The 24,530-nt window shown below is 40.8% G+C and overlaps 1 protein-coding gene across 4 annotated transcripts in view; it reads right to left on the reverse strand.

Moving 5' to 3' along the window:
* Positions 1–24,530, reverse strand: part of TMEM108 (transmembrane protein 108) — a 165,836-nt gene that overhangs the window by 103,892 nt on the left and 37,414 nt on the right. The window contains exon 3 of one of the 4 annotated variants that reach the window (XM_054192592.1): positions 16,883–16,927. The exons of the other annotated variants lie outside the window; for them this stretch is intronic. The gene's annotated coding sequence lies outside the window, so the exon portion shown is untranslated. The remainder of the gene's footprint in view (positions 1–16,882; positions 16,928–24,530) is intronic. 4 annotated transcript variants of the gene reach the window in all.

The following is a 24,530-nucleotide window of genomic DNA, read 5'->3' on the forward strand; positions in this document are numbered from 1 at the left end:
ATAAAAGCAATTTGCACGTTTAATGAGACAGAGATTTCTGCACTCCAAACCCACTGTTGACAATAGGAGGTAGGCTCCTGTGATGTTTACTCTTAAAAATCCTACGCATAACTGAACTAAAAGTCTCAGTCCAGGCATAATGTTTGAATAGCCTCCCCAGCAAATATATTGTTCATGCTTAAAAAGTCAACATTTGCCAAAAGATAACGAAACATTTCTACAAAAAGTAAGGAGAAAGACATGTTGCAACTTGGATGCAGGGTACGTACTGAACAAAAGTTGCTTGTTTACTACTGGACATTGCATAAGGAAGGGTAACCAAGGTAATGGGATACGTGTTTACGCAGGAGAGAGAACATGTTAGGTAGCTAACAACAAAGCCACTTTGAAAAAAAATGCCGTTTTGTCTCCTTTCAGAATTCATGGCAAAACAAATGCCATTTCTTAAATTATTCCTCCTTTCCACATTCTTTATTTTTTGTGCCAATTGCTGCTCCCATCTCTAACAGGAAAGTGTCAGTGTCAAAAATGAGAGACATGGTATAACTGCAAATAAAAGTTAATTACTGTGGAAATTCAACTCCAGCGCTTTAATTAAAGCCTGACAAATGTATCATGGACCCCAGGCACCAGCGTGGAGTACACCCATTAGAGAGATTACTCCTCTTTCTATGGCCTCCCATGCTAACACAAAGGAAGTATCAATCATGCCAGAAAATGGCTTTTCCAAATCAAAGATGCTGGGAATTATTCTATTACCTTTCTCGTAGAGAATTTTCAGAGTTGCTGAGAGGGATTTTTATGCAAGAAAGCAGCATGTTAGTGTAAATTTTTGCTTAATTGCTAGGTTAATGTTAAATTGCAGCTTTTCTTTTAGGAAAACTGGCAGCTGGCAAGCCCTTTCTACAAACCTACATTTCCTCTGTAGCTTTATGATATGTAAATAGGTATGCAGGAGACAAACAGCTTCAAATTGACATGTGATGAAAAGAAGCAGAGGACAGAGATGCTTGAAGCAATCTTCTCGTGGGGAAAACTGCAGTGAACTCCATCTAGAATTCTTCAGCAAGTCCACGTATGTTTTTGCTGCCCTCCAAAACCAGCCTGCTGAGAAGAAATATTTCCACTGGAGTTCCCAATAAGAGCAGTCCGGGATGAGTCGGTCGCTGTCACAACATGAGCAGTATTGCTTTCTCTGTCAGGCTCTAACCCTCCAGCCAAACAATGCCAGGGCACTCCTAAGAGTGTGTTTTCTTTTAGATATACTTTATTGCTCCAACTACAATTATTTCATTGTCTGCTGAGCACTCAGAAGTAACGAACAGTGCTGACAAGATAATACAGTACAGGAGCTGGACACTTTTGCTTTTATTTGCTTAACATTTAAGGCTTGGTTTTGCACATGATCAAGAAGTAAAAGGAAAATATGCTGAGATCTTGAGAGTTGTTTTGTTGCTCCTTTTGCTGCTAAGGTATTTAAATAAAGAACTTTCTCTTTCACAGCCCCGGTTCTCCCCCTCTTTGATCCTAAAGCAATAATCCCATATTTATGAGATTATTTTCGTTGCCATGGAAATTAACGATGTAAAAAATTCAGCATTATCATTTCCATATAAGCAGGCAAGATGTAGTCCTCTTGCAAGACAAACATTTTCCTGACACCTCTCCCTACCCCCACCATCCTACACACACGGCAGGTCACACCACAAGAACCAAAAGACACACGTGCTGTGTACAGCACACCACAGCCTTGCACATGGCAAGATTCCCTATACAGGTCAGACTCACCCTTCTGTTTTAATGTTATGGGACTGTTTTTAGGACTGTGAGGGAAGATCCATCCAATCCCCATTGCCCCGGTATAGACTTCACTTGTGGCACCATCAACTCTGACAAAAACTAGAGACAGCGGTTTGTGGCAGTTTGGGATTAGAGGACGCTACCCTACAAGGCAGTAGTCTAAAATCACCCACTCCTCTCCCAAAAAATCCAACTTGAGATGATTAAGAGTGCTTTGAGACACGGTGTCTTTTTTCTTTGCGTATGCAAACAGCACTGTAATCCGTGAAGGGGGACTTCAGTGTTTCAAGCAACACAATCTCCACACTCATTGTACAGTGAGATACTACTTACCAATGCTGACTGGCCGACATCCCCATCTTTAGTAAATCTGCAACCCATTCAGGAACAAAACACCCTGCTCTTACATCTTGCATATGCTGCTGGCTCATAAGTTATATCACCCACAGAAAATTTTAAGTTGTTCCTCAATAAAGTATTGGACTAAACAGCTTATTTTGTTCATAAATTTGCTCTTAGCTCTTAGAGTTGTTGTTATCCAGAGAAAGGATGGAAAGCCAGGATTCAGGAAATTGCACTTTCATGCAATCTTTAAATCTTAAAAAAACACAGCTAGATCCCAGGCATATCCAATGAGTCTAACTTACATGCTTAGAGGAGTTAGTGAAAGAATTTGCACAAAGCTCCCAAAAAATGCAAAAGCAAGTGCCAAAAGCATTCAGATCAAACCCCTGTTCTGATAAATTCACTCCTGCAAAGTGATCCAGTGCTTGTGCCAGGGCTAGGGATAAAACTGAATTCCTTCTCCCATTCCCTTTGCACTAAATCCTTAATGCAGACCCCTCCCAGGCTGAACACAGTGTGAGTAAAGTAACAATCACACAACAATATTGTCTACATCTTTTTGTTTATGTCTGTTTTAATAATGTGATATTCCTGAAAGACATGTGTGATGCGTGAGAAGCATGGAATTTCAAAACCCATACAATATAACATGCAAGTTACAAAGCAGGCTTCTTTACTGCTCTTTGCTATTCTCTCAGGTCTGACCTAGAGAGACCAAGAGAAGTAAAACTCCATGTTGCATTTACGAGACAGACGACGTTTCAAGCCAACTGCGATGATGCGATTGTTATGATGTGGACATCTGTTTGCTGAGACTGGCACATTTCTTTCCTTACAAATGAAAGGGCCGAGAAAAGCAGCCAGTTTTTAATCATCTTTATGGATTTACTCTCACAGTAATACTCAAGTAAAATAAAAATGACACGATCTATATTCTGGTACATTTCATAATTTTGGGTGGTACCAAAAAAAGTTGTTTCAGCCAAAGGAAATTTACGACTTGAAGCAGGGAACATTTTTTTGTCCAAAGTTTCTATGATTTCATACTTCATTGAAAGCAGATGAATTTTGTAGCACATCTCTGAAGGCAAAATGGGGAGCTAATGTCGAGTAATAATTCATATTAACATCCGTAGGTATTAATATCGCAGTTATCCAGCTTTCTGACCATTCAGCACATACGGAAAAGGATACTGATAATTGCAGTTCACAGTACCTATCACCCTTCTGTTGCAGGCATAAGCTATACCTGGCTCTTGGGGATGCTTTAAGCCAATTATTGGTTTAGAGGTGATGTTTGCAACTGACTGGATACACGCACAGGTTTACTTTCCTCCCTCATGATTTTCTTCTACCAGGTTCACGTAGAATGGCCATCACAGACCAGCTACAGCAAGAGGGCTTCAGGCACCAAAGCCTGTCTGCTTCTGGAACTAAAGGGATATTGCAATTCACTAGCAACAATAGCAAACTCACGTGCTCCCTGTACAACCACCACTGGAATTAACTCTGCTGAGTTTTAAAAGGATGCTGCAGATCTCCCTGCTCATACAGTCGGATGCACATGTCGTGAAAACTCTACGCCACTGTTGTATTACCTAGGTTTCCTTCTTTGTTGACCAGGTGCTGATCTACTCACCACACAACAGAAAAGACAACATCTCTCCCCTTTTCCTAAGTAAAAGCTATTTTGTGGCAAAACAGAAGTTCCTTGTACCTAGGGCTGCCAAGCCAAAGCCATTCCCGAGTGCTGAATTCATAAGATATAAAGAATTATTTGAAGTGGCCAAATTGCTTTCATTAAATGAAAAGACCCCTAATGCTCAGAGAAGACACATTTGTCTGTGTTTACAAATGTTCCCCCAGCCAAGCTGTGATACCTGAACATGAATACACTGCAATTCTGATACGAGATGGAAAGATTAATGTACTGTAAGTCTAGAGGGAAATCCCTCTGGACATTGCTTTTGAAAAGCTTAGAAATCAGCTTTTTTTTTGTGGTTGCCACTATTCCTTAGCAACAAAGCTAGTCTGCTGAACACGGCTCTGCTGTAACACATTCCAGAAATAACTAGCAAGGCTGGCATTGTTTGGACTAACAGGGGAAAACTAATCGGGTCATTTGCTATGTGCTAGTGCTCTCCACCTGCTGACCACCTGCACGTTCCCAAGACAATCCAAGAAATACGCGCATACACTCACATGTGTGTATACCTAAATATACCTACATATACTTAGACAGTATTTATAAGAGAAGATTTTTCAGAACTGTTATGTGGGGGATGGAGGGAAAGATGGAGGAAGAGAAAACAGCATCTTTCTTCTGTCTCTAACAAATGGTAGTAAGAGTCCTACTGAAGCCCAAAGCAACTTCCCCTCCCACCCATTGCTCCACAATGGCCAGGAAGAACCCATGTCTTTGTCCTTGTCCTCCAGACAGCATGAAAACCACCCCCTCCCTCAAACTGCAAATTCCACTCCCCATGAGTGGAGAGGACCTTACATCGTGTTCCCACCTCTCTCTGTCTTTACAACAGCCTGGACATAGCAGCTCCAACAACTGGTACGCTAACACAGAAGTTCCCTTGTCGCAGCAGGGAGGGTTTGGAGACTTTCCTCCTCACTTTCCAGGGCTTTCCAGGATGTTTTTTTTCTGTTAAGCAAGTTGTCAACATTTTGACCATTTTTTGTGTTCCACAATGGGGTAAGGAATTTACATTTACAATTTTCATGAAAAAAACCACCCAGACCCTTAAACAAAACCTCACCTAGGAAAAAAAAAGAGCTCAAATTGCTGCTTTGTCTGATTCAACCAGGGACTTGAATCTATGGTTCCAGCTTCTCACGTGAGTGTCTAAATCAAGAGGACATTACATATCCTGAAGAGGGACATTCTTCTTGTGACCAGAAACTCTATTTTGGACTTGAGAAACAGACATTAGATGAAATGGCTACATTTTAGTAAAACAATGCTTTCCTTTCAATGCAAAACTATTTTCTGACAAAGCTTGTTGCATTTTGAACATCCAGGCTTGCTCTAATTCATATCCAAGAGGTCAAATCCCAAAGCTCTGTGCCAACAGAAGTACCGACTGCACAAAACTTCACATGCAGAGGCAAAATGACAATGACAGTGGCAACTGCTTTGCCTTCAAGTAAACGGACGCAAACTGCAACACTATACTAACAAAGAAGTACAGACAAAAACTGAGTAAACAGCCAAAATTCAAGAGAACATAGCCAGGGCACCCTCAAGAAGCATTTAATCAATTCTATCTAATGGCACCATCTGAGGATTTTCTCTCTATGTTTTCAATGTGCTTGTGCTGCTGCTAACATGCTACCATTACAACTCAATGGTATCATGGTACTTTGAATTCAAGGTCAAACCAAGGCAGAAAAATTAGCAGATTAAGACCTCTTTCAATTTGGTTTTTGAAGGTATGGGATAAATTGTTCCCTCTCACCTTCAGCCCAAGAGAAGTGAGTGGAAAGCAGAGGAGCACAGATGACACCTGTGAAAAGTTCAATACACCTCCCACCGCCGGCCAGAAGGCTCCCTTCCTGCTCTGACACACACGATACCTCAAGGTGCAGTCTAGCCTACCACATTTAAACCCCTTCATTTTTAATTTCACACATTTGCCTCTTCATAAGAGTTCGATACTTCAGTTCCAATGAACCGACGCAGGACATGGATTAACGCACCACTGGTACACATTTTGGGTAGGTAAAAACCATTCACAGCCCTCCCCGAGGTGTTTCACAACATCCCTCAGGCATGTTCAGTGGGCTGTGATGCATGCCGAGCGTCCAAATTGCTATACGCTGTCATATATTCCACATACCTCGCAGCGCTTGACTGCGGAGACAACAGCCTCCAGCCCAACGGTGCCACCAGGGGAGAGGTACACAGCCAAAACACGGGGCAGCAACCTGGGTGCCCACAAACTCAGATGCATATGACATTGTGGCAGCCACAAACCGGTTAACAAATGACTCACCTTTCTAAATTAAAAGCTAGCTGTTAAATATCTCCTCTTTTGACAACCTTCAATTACAAAGACTTGCTCTATTCACACCCAAATTAAACGTAAAAATCTGACTTTCAACTGCTAATTAGCTGTAGAAGACAGAGTTACATTTCTGTTATGGCATATTATACTTTCTGTTAATTGTTATTTACTCCCACTGTTTTGAAACCACCATTTGATATCTAGCGGTGTTAAATGCATTTTTGTAAGACTTGAAAAAAAATAATAAATCAAGGATCAAAACCAGGCATGTCTTTGGGAGAAAAGACACTGTAAAAATAAAATACCAGGTCTTTGTTTGATCAAAACCAATGTGTGTCTTTTGAAGTCAATGGAGCCACATTGATTTTTATACATGCTGGAAATCCACCCCAATATTGCTTATATCCATTCAAGACAAATCAAGCAGACCCAAGAGTGTTTGTAAGTGGTACTAGAAATGACGGAAGGAGATAAAAATGAGGGAGGAGGCAGGAAGAGAAGGAAGCTAGAAAGCTGTTTTTTATTTTAAAAGAAGGAAAAAAAACACTAAGAATTTAACCTTTTGGTGACCTTTTCCTTAATTGAAGCTTTGCCAGTTAAGACCAAAAGGCAAAAATAGCAATGGTAAAAAGAACCATTTATATACTTTCTTATATCACATGGAGGGCTATTAACATAAGTAGCATTAACATCTCCTAAAACCTGCTTTTCTGTTCTGATGATTTACTCCTTGGCTTGTGTATTTAACTAAGCTCAGCATTCTCCTCCCAGTGAGTCAAAGTCAAAGCTCTGTAAACAGGACTGTTTACTGTCTTATAATCTGTGCTATTTTTTATACTTGCGCTAATTATAGAAATAAATACACATTATACATCAAGGAAATATAAAGAATGCATCGGATCAGTTTCTTACTAACATAGAATTTGTAAAGACTCTAATTTGCTTCAACTGAGTTACAGCTTCACGAGATGAAATTCAGGCTCTTCAATAACTAAAAATTACACAGAGAGGAATGCTTTTAATTCTAATGAAATATGATGGTTTTGCAATGAAAGAATCAGTATTTTGCTTAATTGATCCTTTTCAATAACACCAAATTGTAATATACACTAGCACACCATCTCGGAAGATTTGATCCTATCAAACTGCTGAGTACATTAAATGCTAAAAAGCCACTGAGAGAGGAAAATGACCCTTAATGTTTTATTTTCCTTTTCGCATCATTGAACTGAAGTAGTGCTTCAATTCATTTTCCAAAGCTTACATGTACATCTAGAGGAGCCCGAGGCCAAATTTTGTTCCTTTCAAAGTCTCTGGTATAATTGTCATTGACTTCAGGAGGGTCATATTTTTGGCTTTCCATAATTTTGGGGTATAAAATACTATTTCTGTTTCCAATGAAATCAATAGCAAGTCTACTTATGGTAGGCTTGGGCTTTAAATATGAACCAGACCATTAAATGCACATCACAATAAGGAATACACGATTATCCCTTCTTTTTCCATTTTATGAATTATAGCAATTGAGGTCATGAAAAATCTGACCTGTCTGAAATACCTCTTTTGGGTATGGTTTCAGTAAACAAAGGATTATTACAACCCGTCTCTTTCTTTAATAATCTAAGGTAACCCTTAGAAATCAAAAAATATCTTTGCTTTCTGCTTAAAGGATGGGTATCAAAATTCCAAGTATATTTATTAAAAATGGAAAGCTTGTGCCTCAATTTGGGAAAACAGATCAAGTGTTCAACAGATTACATTTAACCTTCAATACAAGAGCCATGAAGATGTCTAAACTGAACACAAAGGAGATTTTTAAACTAATGGAAATGTAATCAGTGGAGTTTTTTATCCTACAGGATTCTGTTATATTGCTCCAGACTGCTCCCAATATCTCCTGTCTCGAAAGCTCAATCTTCTCAAGCAAAGCTTTGATCTACATGTTCATTGCTAAGTAGTTTTGAGTATTAAAGAATTAATAACCATGCAGTGTATTTCCTCTCGCCTAATTCTGCATGCTGTATGGTTCTTCAGAAAAATCAAACATTATCTGTCAGACAAATGGCACCATGGTTATTTGGAACATTTAATTTGGTGGTTTTCTAGCAATTCAGTAGTGTTTTCAGTTATGGTAATATAGGACTGAAAATGCTGGTATTGTGCGGCTACCACAGTTAGTTTTCTGGTACAGCATGAAAGAAAAGAAGCCCACCCAGTCGTCCTGGCAGGGATGAAATGCACTGCTTACTAACCAGCCCACATTCTGGGAATGAGCTTCAACTCCAATCTTTTGTTCAGCTGCTGTGGGGCATCTTCTGAACTTTCACGGTCTCCACACAATGTGTTTGTTGTTGACCATCTATCAACTATGTAACTGCAAAAATTTCTTCTGTTTCATTCAGATAGTAGCAGTAATAAACATTGCTACTCGGGAAGTATTTGTATCCTGCGCTGTCTTCGGCACTTTTTAGTTAACAGCATGTGAAATGAAGCAGACGTAATGGCTCTTCCACACCTTAACAAGATCTAGAGTCTTGGTGGCGGCATTTCTTCACAATGCTGAGGAAGGAAAACGAATTATGGAGTTCATATGGATCACCCATCTCCTAAAGACCACAGTTACTGTAGGAGGAAGGATCCTCCCTAGCCACCAGCTGCCCAGATGCTGGTGTCTGAGAAGGTGATCTGACCTTCCCCAGGTATGAGCACAGCACTTAGGGGCTTCTGGAACAACCACCACCACCACCATTTCTGGTGAGGTAGGTTTTGAAGATGGAGTCCTCCATGCAGGAGTGGAGATACATGAAATCTTGAGCTGAACTCCAGCGAGTGAGTTGCTCTACACAGCTCTGTAGTGTCAGGTTATGTCTATTGGGCAAGTGGTGTAGCACCAATAGGAGTATTTTGTATGGCAAACAGGGATGCTAAGGGCCCAGAAACCACACCATATATGTTTCAGAGTGGCTTACTTGGGACTAGCTTTACTTTAGTGTCCCATGGATTGAATAAGAACTAACAGCTGGGTATGTGAGGTGCTTCCTCTGGTTTAATTTCTTCCGGTTTAATTTCTTCCAAAAGAAGCCCAGTCATAAGCACCAGGACTGCTGTGAGCCGAAGCACAAGAAAGTGCAGGTAACTAGAGGGGTTCACTTCAAAAGGACATTTCTAAACCGAAGTGCTAAAACATTTCTAAACCAAGTGCTAGTGCAGATGTACCCTCTTGCTGGCTGGCTTTCTTTTTCAGTCGGGCTGATCACTAAACACCCAGATGTGAGGTGACAACAGAAGCACGGACAAGAAAGAGGTTTATAGCAGTGTTGAAATGGTGGTATTTCAGCTTCTGCATCAACAGAGGTAAGGTGGTTGAGTTTGTGCAATGACTGAAGCTTTCAGGTGTACCATGAAAATGGAAATTTTCCCCAAATTTATTCCTTATGTAACTCCATAACCATAAATAAACTAAGGTAATTGTACTAGCTGCTAAGCAGGGAACTGTAGAGCCTGCCGAGCAGCCAACCCAGCATAGAGTGACTGCTGCCGCTGGCTATGGAATAGCTGCAACTGTTTTCTCCTCTATTTTTTAGCCATAGCCAAGGGACATGTACGGGGCTCACAATGTACGCTACTATTGGAGAAAGAAAAAATAATTCCTGTCATGTTCAAAGGATGCAAAGCAGAATACATAAGAACAAATGACAGAAAGAGCTACTTTAAGAAAGTCTTTGGATTTCTTATGCTAAAGCAATATGCCCTAGCCTGCAGCTCTTGGTATCCTTGCTAAGCCACTAACACAAGGACAAGACGACTGGGCCTCAGGACGGATATGCAATTAAATATAAACTCTCAAAAACATTTTGTGGAGGATGCTAGGAGGAACAGTTAATAGCACAGCAGTGCCACACGGATGATGCAAATAACCCAGCTATTTAACTGCCTGATCACAACTTGCTATGGCATGAATCCACTGCTAAAAGGCCTGGATTTTTCTCTGCCAGCCACTTTGTATAATAGTTATCCTTGACCTCTACATATCAAAACACTTGCTAGTTTACTGACTTCCCCCAATGTCAACTTAAAAGCTCTCAAAAAGATAAAACCCTTTCCAAAGAAGCTAGCAGGGATATTTTCACTTTTGAAAACACTCTCTTCTCTGATTAAGTGAGATTTCAGTTGCAGAAAGTTCCCACCAATGTGGCAGGAGGATTGCCTGAACTGAGATGCTGAAGAGGATCAACTCACTAGGCTGTTGCTTGCTTGTGCTGTATTGCACTCTTTCCATGGAAAAGGCTGCTCCCTAAAATTTTGTGTCAGCTACAGGATTTCTGAGTAGTAATGTCTAAAACCGGGCACTCATGGGACATTGCTTTTTAAAAATAACCACATTAAAGTAGGATTTTGTGTGCATGTTTAGTTTTTCCTGATGGTCACCAACATTTCAGTCATTCAACTACAGCTGATGTATCTGCACTTAGTTCTTGTTCTCCCAGACAAACACGCTGTAATGTTTAAAAAAACCTCACACTGTCACCTCCTTTTTAGAGCCCTCTCTCAGGGAGAGGGCACCTCAATCCAACCAAAGGCAAACACACATGAAGAAAATGTACAGAGTCCATGTTTTGTTTTGGGGGGTTTTTTTGGGGTTTTTTTTGTTTGTTTGTTTTTTTTAAATAAAATCCTATTCAATGGCTATTTTCAATTGCTACTTTCAATGCATGCTGCTCCAAGTGCAGGAGTACCAAACTGTTTACAGGATCAGCGCTTTACTAAAGTCAGGGTGCTGCTAAAGTGCACAAGAGCACGTGGATCATGGATGCCTACACCCCACACAACTTACAGCTTGCACAAGCTGAGTTTCTCTAACAAAGGAACTAATCTTCCCACTGACGTTTTTTCACATGATTTACCACAGACACCAAACATGTTGACTTTTCTGATGCTGTAGAGAAGTTCACTGGAACCCCATGTTGGGTGTCCCTGCTCTGTTAAAACCACAGGGAAATCCTTCAAACTTGTTCACGCTGGCAGGTTTAAAGAATGCCAACACTGACTTTCATACCACCAGAACCATGATCCTTACTCCGCACAAAAATGCATCTTTTTATACTCACAGAGAGTCATATCGATGACTATCTGTAGAGCAAGGATAAAAAAAAAAAACAAACCACAAAAACAGGCCACGGAACAGTGTATCAGCAAAGCAAAGCAACTCAACCTTTCTGTGCCCTTCTTCCTGACTTGCATTGATTTGTGCCACAAATTAAACACTGTGCACGTAAACCCACCCGAAACTGTGATTTTATTTTTTTAATCTTCCAGCATTGATTGGAAGAATATGAAGAGGGGAAAAATAGAACATTTTCTTTCATATCTCTGCTGCTGATTATAATATATAATGCAAACTCTTTCAGGACACTTCCATTGTTCCTTGGCCACTCTGAATATTGAGTGTTATTTATTGCATACATTCTCCTCATCTCTCAGAAAAAAAACCAGTAAATTGCAAATGGGCCAGACGTGATATGTGAAAATTAACTCTTTGGTTAAACTGCAGTTAGCTCCCCCCTTTTCAAATACACAAGCCCATAACTTAACATGGGAGACAAGGTAAGATTTCTAAGCCAATAAAGCTATTCACATTGTTCTGGTGGCTTTAAGCATCCTTATATGCAATTTTCACAGACCATGTTTTGCAATCCAATTTCTAGGATTCCCAAACAAGAGCAAGAAATTTCCCAATGCTGTCCCGCTACCAGAAACTTTTCCTAGAGCTAAATGGTTGCTTTACACCCAGAGCATGAGGCTACGCTAATTCTAACCCAGGACAGCCCAGTAACACTGCTCTACAAAGGTGGCAAGCTGCTTTCAGACTTCCTGGATGGAGATAGGAGCTAACTGATCATTCAGCATCAATGATCACAATGCAGGTTTTAAGGTATCCAAATAACAAAGTTACCCACATCTTACAACTTTGTGGAGCTGACACAGAATGACTGTTCTTCATAGCCAGGCAGTCTGCAAGCCTCGAGCATTATGCCAGTGAATGTTTATCTCATTAATTTCGCTGACAGACCACCTGACACTGGCAAAATACAGCTTTCCATGCCAATCTTCAGCATATGTATATGAAATAGTAGAATAAATTTTATCATTCTGCTCTGGCTGCTATTCCAGCATACTTTGCTGAATAAAACACCATCTACAGACATAACCCAAATTTAATCGTGTAAGTCTTGTGCATAAAGCAATAATTTTATGGCTCTCTTCCTGTAATAAGTTGAGCCCTCTCAACTCTCACTCGAGTCAAATGGATTTGAAGGAGGACCCTAAACCAAAATATTCAAATGAAAGATCATTATTACAATTGTTCTGAGTAAAATGGAAATCCACTCATTCATACACGTTGGCTTAATGAAATACTCTCAAAAGACAACTCTTCTTGGTACTCCAAGAATAGATATTCAGTGCATTCAACTTTTTATCCATTTTACAACAAGGAAAAAAAAATAATAATAAAAAAAATCTTTTCTATGCCACTTTCACATGAGTATTGCATGTCATCTCCCAGCTTGACAGTCCGATGGCAAGCAAAATCAGCAAGAATGTTGATCGTTCACAACTGCTGATGGCAACCAGCCTTGCAAATTTGAAGGGAAAAGTCAAAAAGGAGACAAGGGGTTTAACTACAGTGTTTAAAGGTGCTATCCACACAGGGTAACATCTATTAAAAATTATGTTGCTGATAGGCAAACAGAGGAAAAGAACTGGCTGTCAGTTTGTTTCAATGCCACATGGTTAGGAGATCAGACTCACGGGAATTATTCCAGTTTATGGAAAATCTTAATCCTCTTAAAACATATACACGTATCATTTCAATAAAATACATACTTAAGCAGGCAAGACAGAAAATCTTTACCAGGTACATGCAGGTGATCTATTTGAGATTCTCTAGGTTCTTCTAGGATTGGCTGTGGCTTCATAACACTGGCTCAGGATGCTCCATCTTGTAATTAAAGGCTTAATCTCCTCCTAGTCATCTGGGCAGTTGTAATGAAATATGCCAGTTACTCCCTAGTCTTGTTTTGGAAAAATGCCCAGCAGATTACAACAGCAACAAAATTAAATTACCCGTTCAGTATGTTCACTTTGCAGCATACCCATACTGCCCTTTACCAGACTTGCATGAAATATTGAAACAAAAAAGCTTTCTCTGTTTTTCAGCAGGTGCCAAGGTTTCATTATCCTTCAGGAAAAAAAAAAACAGAAGTCTTGCTCAGAACTCAGTATGTCACTTTGCTTTTCTGACACGTCACTTCACACTTTTGTTGGGACACAGCTCTCTACAGCACTAGCAGGAACACATTTTAGCCACTACACGTTAGCAACTAAACAATATTAACTGCAGACTCTTATAAAAACAGAATAACAACTATATTCTGGGTATAAAATATTATTGGAAGCAAGGTATCATCCCCCAAATGCACTCCTATGCGGTCAGTTTTCAACCATACTGGCAGCTCCTTTTCCTCTCTTTCTCCCTCCTCCTTTCCCCTCCTCGATTCCTCCTGCTCCATGTACTGCAGGTGCCAGTGACCAGCCTGAGCCACATTTTGGGTGGAAAAAAGGCTAAAACAAAATTAATGTAACAGGTCAGAAAAGACAAGAGTGAGTGAGGAGAAGGTAAGCAGCAGCTGTCTGCTGGCTTCTGCAAACTGTTCAACAGCTCAGCTGAATCCAGAGAAGTCACATCTTACAGGCACAGTCACACTTTATTGGTCTAGACTGAAAAATGTTCAGTCACAACCCGCTGCGAAAGATCTGACTACATAAACAAACAAAACAACAATCCTGCAAATTTAGTAATTTAAAAATTCCCTGAAGTTATGCCTCTGTACATCTCCGTTGCCCTAGAGCTCCTGACAAGCTTCCTTCTGCTGTAGAGGTGCCAGCACAAAGCCAAGAGCCCCATCAATACCTGAATGCTATGACTGCTACAACGAAGCATCCCAAGTATTTCTCTGGAGTGAAGACTGACCTCTTTTTACACAGACCAGAATACACATTTTTTGGTAGCACCAGAGGTCTCTGAATAGATGTGCAAAACAAGAGTCTTGGTGTTCTCAGCATTAAGAGTACGTGGGTCAGCCTAAAATTTAGGAGCGCGCTGAAAATCCATCCTGCACTAACACAATCTAGTTGTAACTGTCTTTATCCAGCAACTCCAAGAACAGAGTAAGTGAACTATACCCAGCTAGTTCTATTAAGGAAAAGTTGAAAGATAATCTGTTGATACTATCTAATAAAGAAGGTAAAAAAAAGAGAACAGCTAGGCACAAGTGCAATAAAAATCTGAACACCGGCGGTATTTTGTAAGTCTATTTCGTGGAGCAAGGGGTTTTGCATTGTTTGTGATCCTGGGAAGGGAGGAGCGGCGGAGTGTTTCTGTAAACCCTTCTGGACTTAGCACGATGTCACTTGCTATTTTAAGGGACTGAACTTAATGACTGTTTTATTTTTATATTTTTCATTAAGGACTAACTTATGTTTTCAGTTAACTTAAGGAAAGTATGAAATAAATTTGTTTCAGTTGTTCTGGATTTACAAAAGATTAGAAACCATGCTGTCCAGAAAATCGTTCTGATAACACCCACATTTATGCAATGAAAACAGGCTCATGCGAGTCCTTTGATTCAAATATTTCAGCTCTTCAGGGGACAGGGGGAGACACATGGCTTTTGTACTCTAATCCAGAATAGCGGCTGTCTCACAGCCCATCCTCAATGACATTATAAAGTGCCAGAGTGGAGGGAAGTGGATAAAACACAGGTGCACCTGTGTTTGAGTTGTGAACCGTTCACACGCCAAAGAGGGACAAGCTTTTCAGCAACTCACACAAGCCCTGTTGTTAACAAGGTACCAGACTGCAGTGATGTAGCACTCGGACGCACACGCCATACCAAAAATCTCCAGTACAGATCAAATACAAAAGTTGCTCCAGCGCTTCATCTGGTAACAAAAAAGCCATACAGATTTACGTTCTAAATCTGGTCTTTCCCTTTTTCACAAAGCAACTTTAGCTAGCACAGCGCTTGCAGGGTTGTATCCCACAGCATGATTTTAACCTGCAAAACAAAACCCTAGTGTTTACAATTTAGATCTTTGTGGATGCTTTTATGCAACGAAAATGCCCAACCTAGATGACTCATTTCTTATAAAAGCAGACAAACATGAATACCCTTAGGAGGATTGAGGAGATGACAATCGTTAAGCAGACAACTAGTGAGATATGGAGACCATATGAATGCCATAATGAGAACGGGAATTACTCTTCCTTTTGTTGGTTTTTATTCCACTCCTGCTCAGCCTCCATCAAAATGACTTTGACGATGTTATTAAAAATCACAGGTTCTTACAGAAAATGGGCTCAGAATGTCTCAAGGCAGCTATTCCAGCTCCTGTAGCAAGGGCCAAATTAGCTTGTTGCAAAATGGTTTCTTCTACAACTAATAAAAGTGACAGTGGGGTTGATGCAACAAACAGCAGTTCTGGAAAAGCTCCCAAGCAATTCATGTTTAATTTAGGAATTTGGACAGTGAGTTTGACATTTGATTAAATCTGAATTTCCAAATTAAACAATCTAAAGAGCATTAAATTAATAACACCATTATATCTTCCCCGTGACATAACAACTCCCAGTGCCTCCCTGGACGTTGTTAGGCACCAGCAGTTGATCAGAAGTACTGCTAAAGTTCCGTCAACTCTCCCCAGACTGATTAAATGCAGGTGCTTTTTGCATCTTGTTTTCAGATTCTGCACAAGTCTGGTGCGTGGCACAGCTGAGACCCATTTCACCACCGTTCTGCAGCTCTTTCTAAATAAGCTCACTGTTCACTCCTCCAAAAGCAACGGTGTTCTGTTCGCTTTCAGTTTTTGCTTCCTGACACCTGAATTTTGTGTTTATCTCATACGCAACTATTTGAAAATGCATGCAAGTGCTCACAAGAGCAATGCCTAGCAGCAGATGTCCAGCATCTCAAATAATATGGTGTTCAAGCCAGAGCTGAGGAAGCCAACAGACAGGTGTTCCTATTCCTCTGTGCTGCCAAGTCTGCCCCATTAAGGCAACGAGGCTGAAGGCCATCAGTGCAACAGTCAAAACTTAATCTCCAAATGTGTCTCCGTTCTAAATACCTCTCACCAGCTGGTTACTACTTATCCCCTGATGGTGTCTGGGCACTCTCCCTCCAAAAAAGCAATCAACCTCTTCTGATGGTGGTGTGAAAGGCCAAATCTGTTCCTTCCTTAAATGTATGGGTACACAATCCACCTACAAAAAGTTCACAGAGCATCAAAAAGAATTGCTCAACAACTAATTTTTCCATGCTGGGCTGGGAAAAGCCCTACGACAATCAAATCTGACATTTTGCTTTTGTAATCAGGAAACCATTACAGTGGAGCAGAAGTAGCATTAGTGCCCTCCTCATCTGCCCCTGCGACCGCCAAAACACACCATCCCAAGAAGTTCTTCACTACTGGGAGCAGCTCCACAGATTAAGTGGAGAACGTAACCCAAGGCAGGCCTTTTCACGGTCCTACCACTGCTTCTGCAAATCTGTCTGATTTGTACCCACGGGATGGGTTAGGAACAGATAAGCCATGTTTAAATCAGCAGAGCGGCTTCTTCAAAAACACAAAGGGATTTTATTTTTTTTAAGGGAACTTACGGGTTTAACTGTGCTTCTGTAAGTCCCCTGCTGGAGTCCCTGCCCCTGTGTAGAAAAACATTGGCATGAGCTTAATTTCAAAAACAGCATTTGAGTTTGTTGCGTATTTCAGGGAGGTACTTGCCTGAAAACATTCAGTCCTGAGTTAGGGAACAGGCACTGCCAGCACAGGAATGCAGAAGTGATCCGAGAGTGTAAGCACCAAACCTGGGTGACATACACAACTTTTGTCACTAGGCAATCAAACACACACTTCACCTGTTTTGTTCCTACTTATCCAAGCATCCAGGCTAACCTTCAGTACTAAAAAGGGGTATTCCAAGTATGAGGTGGTGCACTGTGTTAAAATAGAAACAACTCTTACACTTGCAGCAGTGTTGCTAAGACATTTGTAAATTATTAAGAGGGAAAGAAAAGAAAAGCTAATTTATTTTTATGACCTCTGTTTACTTTTTGCACCTTGCCCACCTAGCACAATGCTTTTTCTTACCTACCAGAAGAATGCTATTTAGTTTTCAGCCTATCAGAGGCATGCTTAAATTTGATGTAGAAATCACAAAGGAGAAGGATTTTCTTTTTATCGGAGTAGTGTATTCAGACTCAAGAAACCTAGGCTTCCTCCCAACTCTGACAGAGATTTTCTTTTTGACATTTGGCAAAATGCTTCATTTCTCCACACTCCTGAAAACAGTGTTACTGTTCTGTCATCTCACATAAACAGTGATACGCCAGCTGAAAGAGAGAGATGCCATTTCCTTTTTGCTGCGCATCATCTTGCCTGTTTTATGCTGCAGTCTCTACAGGATTGGGACTTTTCCCCACTGTGGGTTTATACAGCGCCTGTGACACAATGGGGCTCTGGCACAGCTCAAAACCTCTAGACGCTACTGAAATACCAATATTAGTTCAAGTATTACTACTGAGAAGCCAAAAACTACTGGGAGAAGGTAATCTGTGAAAGCTCCAAAATCAACTCCTGCAGTCCTCGTACTGACAGAACTCTTCCTGCTACCAAGATGTCAGGATTCAGCCATAAATAAGACAGGCATTATTTTAACAGCCAAGCCAGTAATGCCTTTTCAGTAACAAATATAGAGGTGGAACCCAGTCCTGCCACACATCCACGAGAGTAAAGAGGTCTAAAACCCTATCTGAATGACAAATTCAAGTTTTTCACCATTCAATCCAGAAGACTCCATATGAAGGCAACTGCAAAGGAGAGAGCTTAATTTACCCTACATTAAGATTCAAATTGTTCAGAGCTAGACTATGACTGATTTAACTCTACTCTATAAGATATCATGGCCTATGATTTAATTGGCCAATTACTTATCCCTGATGAGAAACTGGTAAGAATGCTGTGCCTCATACATGAAGCAGTGGTAAGGGATAAAATGTGCAAGTCTGAATCAGAGCATTTTATCAATCATTTTCAAAGCTGACAGCTTTAATGGGTTTGAAATGATGAATATATTGGCATTTTGCTATTTGTCACAAACTAATAGAAAGCCCTATTAAAGTTATGTAAATTCTTTGTCCAGCATAAACAAATGACAATCCATATTCATACTTGCTCCATGAAGAATAAAACACATGCATTAACTAGTTAATTGTCTTTCCTGGCAAATAGTTCACAGACAGAGTGGGGAAATTTATTTTTGCAAAAGCCCAACTACACTTCCCAGGTTTTTTTTCCAATGTGCCCTGGGAAATCAGATCTCCCTCAGACTTTAAAGTGGTCTTTGGACCACTTGTCCATCCAGGGACAAGATGCTGCCATTTGCAGCACACAATGAGCTCTTAAGTCCATCATTATTCTCTGGGTGTCTGGCACTTGGGGACAAGTTTATTGATGTCCGAATGAAAAGCCCCAAGGATGCCTGACAAACAGAGAAAATGGAGAAGAAAAGGAAAAAAAGGCATGGAAGAAAAGCACGTTTCAGTTTTGATGCCATTTTCTGTCAGTCCTAGCCCCATGACATGCAGTTCAGAGGTTATTGCACAAGGACTGTTATTGTGCTGAAAGGCCTCATACGAACAACTAGGCTGGGTGAAGCCCATGTTTGCCTGAGCATAGTGAGAAAAGCAGGGGACAAGAACAAACATAGAAAGAACACAGGAGCGTACATGTCCATGCATGAGCAGTCATCTGCTTTAACATATCCTTCTGAGCAAGACGTTCACACAACACATGCTGATATTCTTTGTGGCTAAATGTATCACTTCCTCCACCCGCTCCAAAACCTTTCGTTCTCGCTTCTGTGCCCGTTCAATTTACCTCCTTAACAGACATGAGGACATTTCCATCTTTTATATTGCACATTACAATGGCTGAGCATTTCAGGCTCCATTAGGAGCTCATTGCTCATACAGCTTCAGGGTAAGGGCCATAACTGACTACTACATGCAGAAGAAGATGAGGCCTCGGCTCTTCACACTGTAGAAAGTGAGCAGGGGACAGCTGACTCCCAGCGCCTGGGGAATGCCAAGCTAGCATAAGATTTACATTAACTTTTATTCCTTCCTTTTTCCATTGCCTTCTGACGGTGATAGGTTATCTCATTTATGGTGCCTGAATAGGAAAGCATTATCCTTTCTAAATCCAAAGGGAACGATATGCAAGCACAAGCAGCTTTGCTGCTTCATCACTAAAGGAAAATACAGCACACTTTGGGACTGAGTGCTCACAGTAACTTATATCAGTTTCTGGGAAAGCAAATAGGGAGAACTGGGGCTGTGATTTACCTTATTTCTTAAGTAGCACAGCTGCACCCATCTTCATTAAAAGCAAAACAAATTGAGGGCCTTTAATGTTTTGGGTATCCACAACTTAAGCTTTGATGACATCAGTGCTTATCAGCATACTACAGAGCATAATATTTAGGATCTTGGATGAAAGAAACAGTAACATTGAGAAGGATTATGAGACATTGCGAGGAAAACTCCTAAAGAAGGAAAGCCTTGCAGTGGGGAAGCCCAAGAGAGACATGAGGTCATCTAGACAGATATGCAAAAGATGTCAAAAAGATGCCAAAAAGTGAGGCTTTTAACCAGGCACCTTTGCCTTACTCAGTCCATGGAAAGGGAATGCCTGAAAACTTACCAGGCACTACTTTCATAGTAATCTTCGTGTTGCTCTGGCTGGCCATCTGCTTCAGCATCTGCCAGCCCACGCTCTTCTTGACTATGTAAGGGAAGTCCTTGGAGCCTAAAAAAGAATGCTTCAGCAATGGTGTTCAAGGCTCTTCAACTTTACTGCAGTAAATTGCTATAGCTCCACTGCACTGGCATCCAGGAAAGAACGTTGAGCCACATGGGTTCAAATGAACCTGGGCTGTGGTCATTTTACTTCTTTAAATGAGAGAGTCCGATTTAAAGTCCACTGTGTTCAACAGGGGATCTCCAAGGGTCTTGGAGAAGGCTCTTAATCACAAAACACATCTTGAAACGCAAAAGAATAAATGACAAGTGTTGTGCTTCTGGGATTTCCACATTATCAAACTATTACGGTGAAGTGGTGTCTATGGAGGAGGCATTTGAAAATTGCATACTGCCAGTGCTTTTAAAAATTTCTGCTACTACTGTGCAGGGTATGACTCTTATTACACTAGATAGTATTCCTGCATATAAATGAAAGCAGAAAGAAACCATTGAGAGGAATCAATGAGCTGAATGGAAGTTTTTTCTTCTTAATCATGTTCCAATTTGGTGTTTTCTGAAAGTTATTCTTGTCTCTTTCTTTCTATTATCCTCAAGTGCCTGAAATTCTCTTTGATGGAAGACAGCTGCATCCTACTCAAGTTGACAAGCCCTGGAAAAATGCATCTGACAACCAAACTCTGGAAAAATGCATCTGTAATGGCTTCTTTCAGCATAAAAGGAATCAATGCAACAAGGTTCGAGCTCTTGCTCAGCTGCTGCTGACACTTTGATGGCTGCTTGCAAGGTGACTTAGCCTGTAGGCATGCCAGAGAGGACTCCAGTCTTGTCAGGTCTCATAAACAAAGCAGGACTGGAATTGGTCAGCATTTAGATGGAAAGCTAAATTTTTCAGGAGATAGTGTTGGAGATTCAATAGATGGCAGTCTTACCTCAGAGTCAGGACTGAGCAGAAAAACGAGTGTGATACCAAGGGCTGGAAGTGACATTTTTTAGAGGAGGTGCAAAAATCAGGTAACAGGCTGAAAAACCCTAAGGTATTTTTGGGAAGATCATGACCAGCTGTTAATTTTTCACCAAGAAGTGACATTCTGCCAACCTGTAGACTTCCTCTTGCAGTTTCAAAGGGATACTCCTACAAAACCATGGCACATGCTTTAAACTCTCCTACCTCCCACTCCGGAGGTTGCTCAGCTTAGTGAGAAGCGATTTAGTATCTGTGTGTAAGACCAGAATTTCACTGTACAATCCAGTGAATACACTGTCCGATGGGCAGCAGATGTCACAAGAGTGACATTGAAGTATGGATTTTTTAGCTTCTAGTGTTGAATAGCTCTCACATTACACAGCTGAGAGACGATTAAGCTGTGACTTTGACCATGTAATCACAGGGGAGAGAGGCACAAGAATTTTGCTTACATCCCTGTAAGATTTATTCTGTTCTTGGGTCTGTGAAAAAGTGTGCAGTCCTGAATAGGCGGGAGACAAAGAGCTGCTCCTTCTGCTATGCCGTGCATGGCTTGGCTAGATAGCAGAGCTCGACCAATGCTATTCATCAGTTGCCTGGACCAAAGCAATGCTCCATGCCCAATCTTTAATGCAAGAAGCAAAGTTACATCAAGGATCATCTCTCTTTAATTTTCCTATCTTCACTGGCCAGACATAATGCATTGTATCACAGGTTCAAGGCACCTGTCCTTGTGGGCAATACACTACTTTCAATTGCCTTGTCCTAAACAAGAACCGACCTGGAGCTGCTGTCCCACAGAACCTACTAAAATTTTAGGGGTGGGATTTTTTTGTCTTTAAAATATTCTATGCAAAAAAGGAAGAACAGCAACCGTAGTTTTTAAGAGGGAGCTCCCCATATGAAGCTGTCAGAGTTAAATGAGAAAAACCCCATGGCCAACAGCAATCACCAGGGAGATACAAATCCAAAGGCAGTGTGCCATTTTCAGCTATAAAACTCTGTAATGCAGTAAGGTCATCCTCACCCCTGGTAGGAAGGGATGCTTTTGATGCTTAGGTTTCACTCACAGACCCTCTGGTATATTCCCACCGGTTAATTAATCTTCTGTTTGAGTGGTGGGTTATGATCTTCTTCCTTCATTCTCTGGGCCTCCTCTTTACCTCTGATATTGCACAACATTGCAGCAATGCCTATAAGCTTCCTCTCATCTGCCTCTCCAAAGAATACTTTTCTAACAATAGATATCTTATTTTGGAGTAAGGCACATGAAGTTTCAGCAGATCAGGAACTGTGCCCGCTATCTTCCTTTGACCAGTTTGGCATGAGAAGAGTACACCTTGCAGATCAATTATCTGCCTCGCAATACAGCGGCCAACCTCCTCCTTGGGCTGAGAGCTCGCGCTGTGCGGGTGCCACCCCAGAGATGCAACATCGCTGCAACCAGCAATCTTTTTGCCATGATTTGGCAGTATTGGGCATAGGTGTCTGCAAGCTCAATAAAGCAGCACGGACAAAAACAAACCATTGCCTTATCATTGCCACGTGCACACGTGGCATAGTCATAGCTGGCTGCTAGTGGGTACCAATGAGCCAATGCAAGAACAAAACTTCTTTCCTTATAGCAGGCAGAGGGCTGGACGCTTTTCCCCACATCAAACTCCAAGCAGTTTTAACAGTGCTGGATCAAGGTCTTCTGATGTGTCTGCCAGTGCCTGGGATGTCTGTCTCCCCCTTTTTCTAGTCAGAGTGCTGTAGGGAGTTAATCCCTGCAGCTCCAGCTCAAGGCATTCAGAAAAAAATACAAATTAGGAGGATGGGGTTTTTTGCCAGCATTCAACACATAGAATAAGTACCTCTTTCCTTCTGAACCTACCATACAATGTCAACCTCATCTCACACCATTTTTTCCTCCTCTGATACAAAAAGAGTGTTGATGTACATGAGTCGATATGTTCATAAATACAATTGCGAACAAGATGCAACTAGAGCAGTTGGAGTGACTAAGGAAAAACGTGCATGGGTATGTGACTTTACTTATATCTGCATATTTATTTATGTGCTTACATATATGCACACATATGCCCAGTATTTTTCATTTTTAAATTTTGTACACTTAGTTGTTTAGATTTGTTTCCATATTTTTCTGAACACAGAGAGGTAGTGCTCCATACTGCTCTTTATGCACAAACTATTTTGCCTTGTTTGCAGAAAACAAAGTAACTTTTAAATAGTAAAAGAGAAAAGGAAACAAAGCATTGAGCAATGATCAATGGAGACAATCTGAAAAGGGGTAAACAAACACAATTAAGAGGAACCCTACTAGGGAAAGTAAATTACTATTTCGACCCTTTGACGAATTTCATTACCCATTCCATCACAGGTTTGATTTACTGTACCAAGCAATCAACTAGTCTTTGGTACATGGTGTGGAGAGATGTGTAGCCAATGAAGAAGAGGCCTCAAGAAGGAATTTATTCAAGTTGACTCTAGGCCTTTTGTTAGCAATTTATGACATTCTCAGAGTTTCAGTGGCACAGAACTCAGAAAACCTGAAAAAATACACAATGGGCTAACAAAAATACTAGTAAATGGTGCTGGTTAAATGAACAACATGACTGGCAGGAGGAAACAGTCAAGTAGTACAGAAAACAACTTTCTTGTTCACTTGTGTGGCTACATGCAAATCACATGTGCATGTTATTATGTTAGGACACCACAGCCCAGTCATCCAAAATACACTCCAGTATTAGGCATTAGAACTTGTGAGTCCTCTCTGGCAATGATGCCGTGTTGCTTTTGACAAACTACTTTATCTCTTTGCTGCAGTTTAACTAGCTGTAAATGGAGAGAATATTACTTACCTACCTTAGGGGAAGGTTAGGATTCTTAACTACATAATAGACTTTAAGTGTTGTCATCAACAAAACCCTTTAACTGAAAAAAACATGACATACATTGCAAGGAGTTTCAGCGACTTGTATTGATTCATTTCTTACAAAGACAGAAACTCCTTAACCCATTACAGAAAGGAAAGAGAGAGAGAGAAAGAAACATAGACTTCTCAGACATTACTTTTCAAGGTAACAAAGGGATGCAAGTACTACACAGTTGTCATGGACTGCAAGGGAGGGACGCTGCTAGTGATACCAATACAGCTTTGAGATCTGAAATACCTATGACTGTACATACAATCAAGTACGATGTCTATCCATAATGAGAATAAAAAGTCCTCTACCTATTTTTTCTCATAAAACAGAAAGCTTGTGTTCTGTGCCGTTTCATGTTTCTCAGCTGTGAATGAACTACCATTCACTCACTCCTGCTTTTGGCTAGCAACGAGGATTCAGCGATATTCTCCCCCCGTTTTCATTATGAGCCAGCCTTGGTGACCTAGCTGCCTCATAACAAAAATCTTGACTGAACAAAGAAACCGTTTCTCATCCATTTCACATAATGCAGCACAAATGAAAGCCCTGGAAATGTTTTATTCCTCCATATTGCTTGTCACAATGGAGCACT

This window comes from Rissa tridactyla, chromosome 2 (genome assembly GCF_028500815.1).
Source record: "Rissa tridactyla isolate bRisTri1 chromosome 2, bRisTri1.patW.cur.20221130, whole genome shotgun sequence".
Lineage (NCBI taxonomy): Eukaryota > Metazoa > Chordata > Aves > Charadriiformes > Laridae > Rissa > Rissa tridactyla.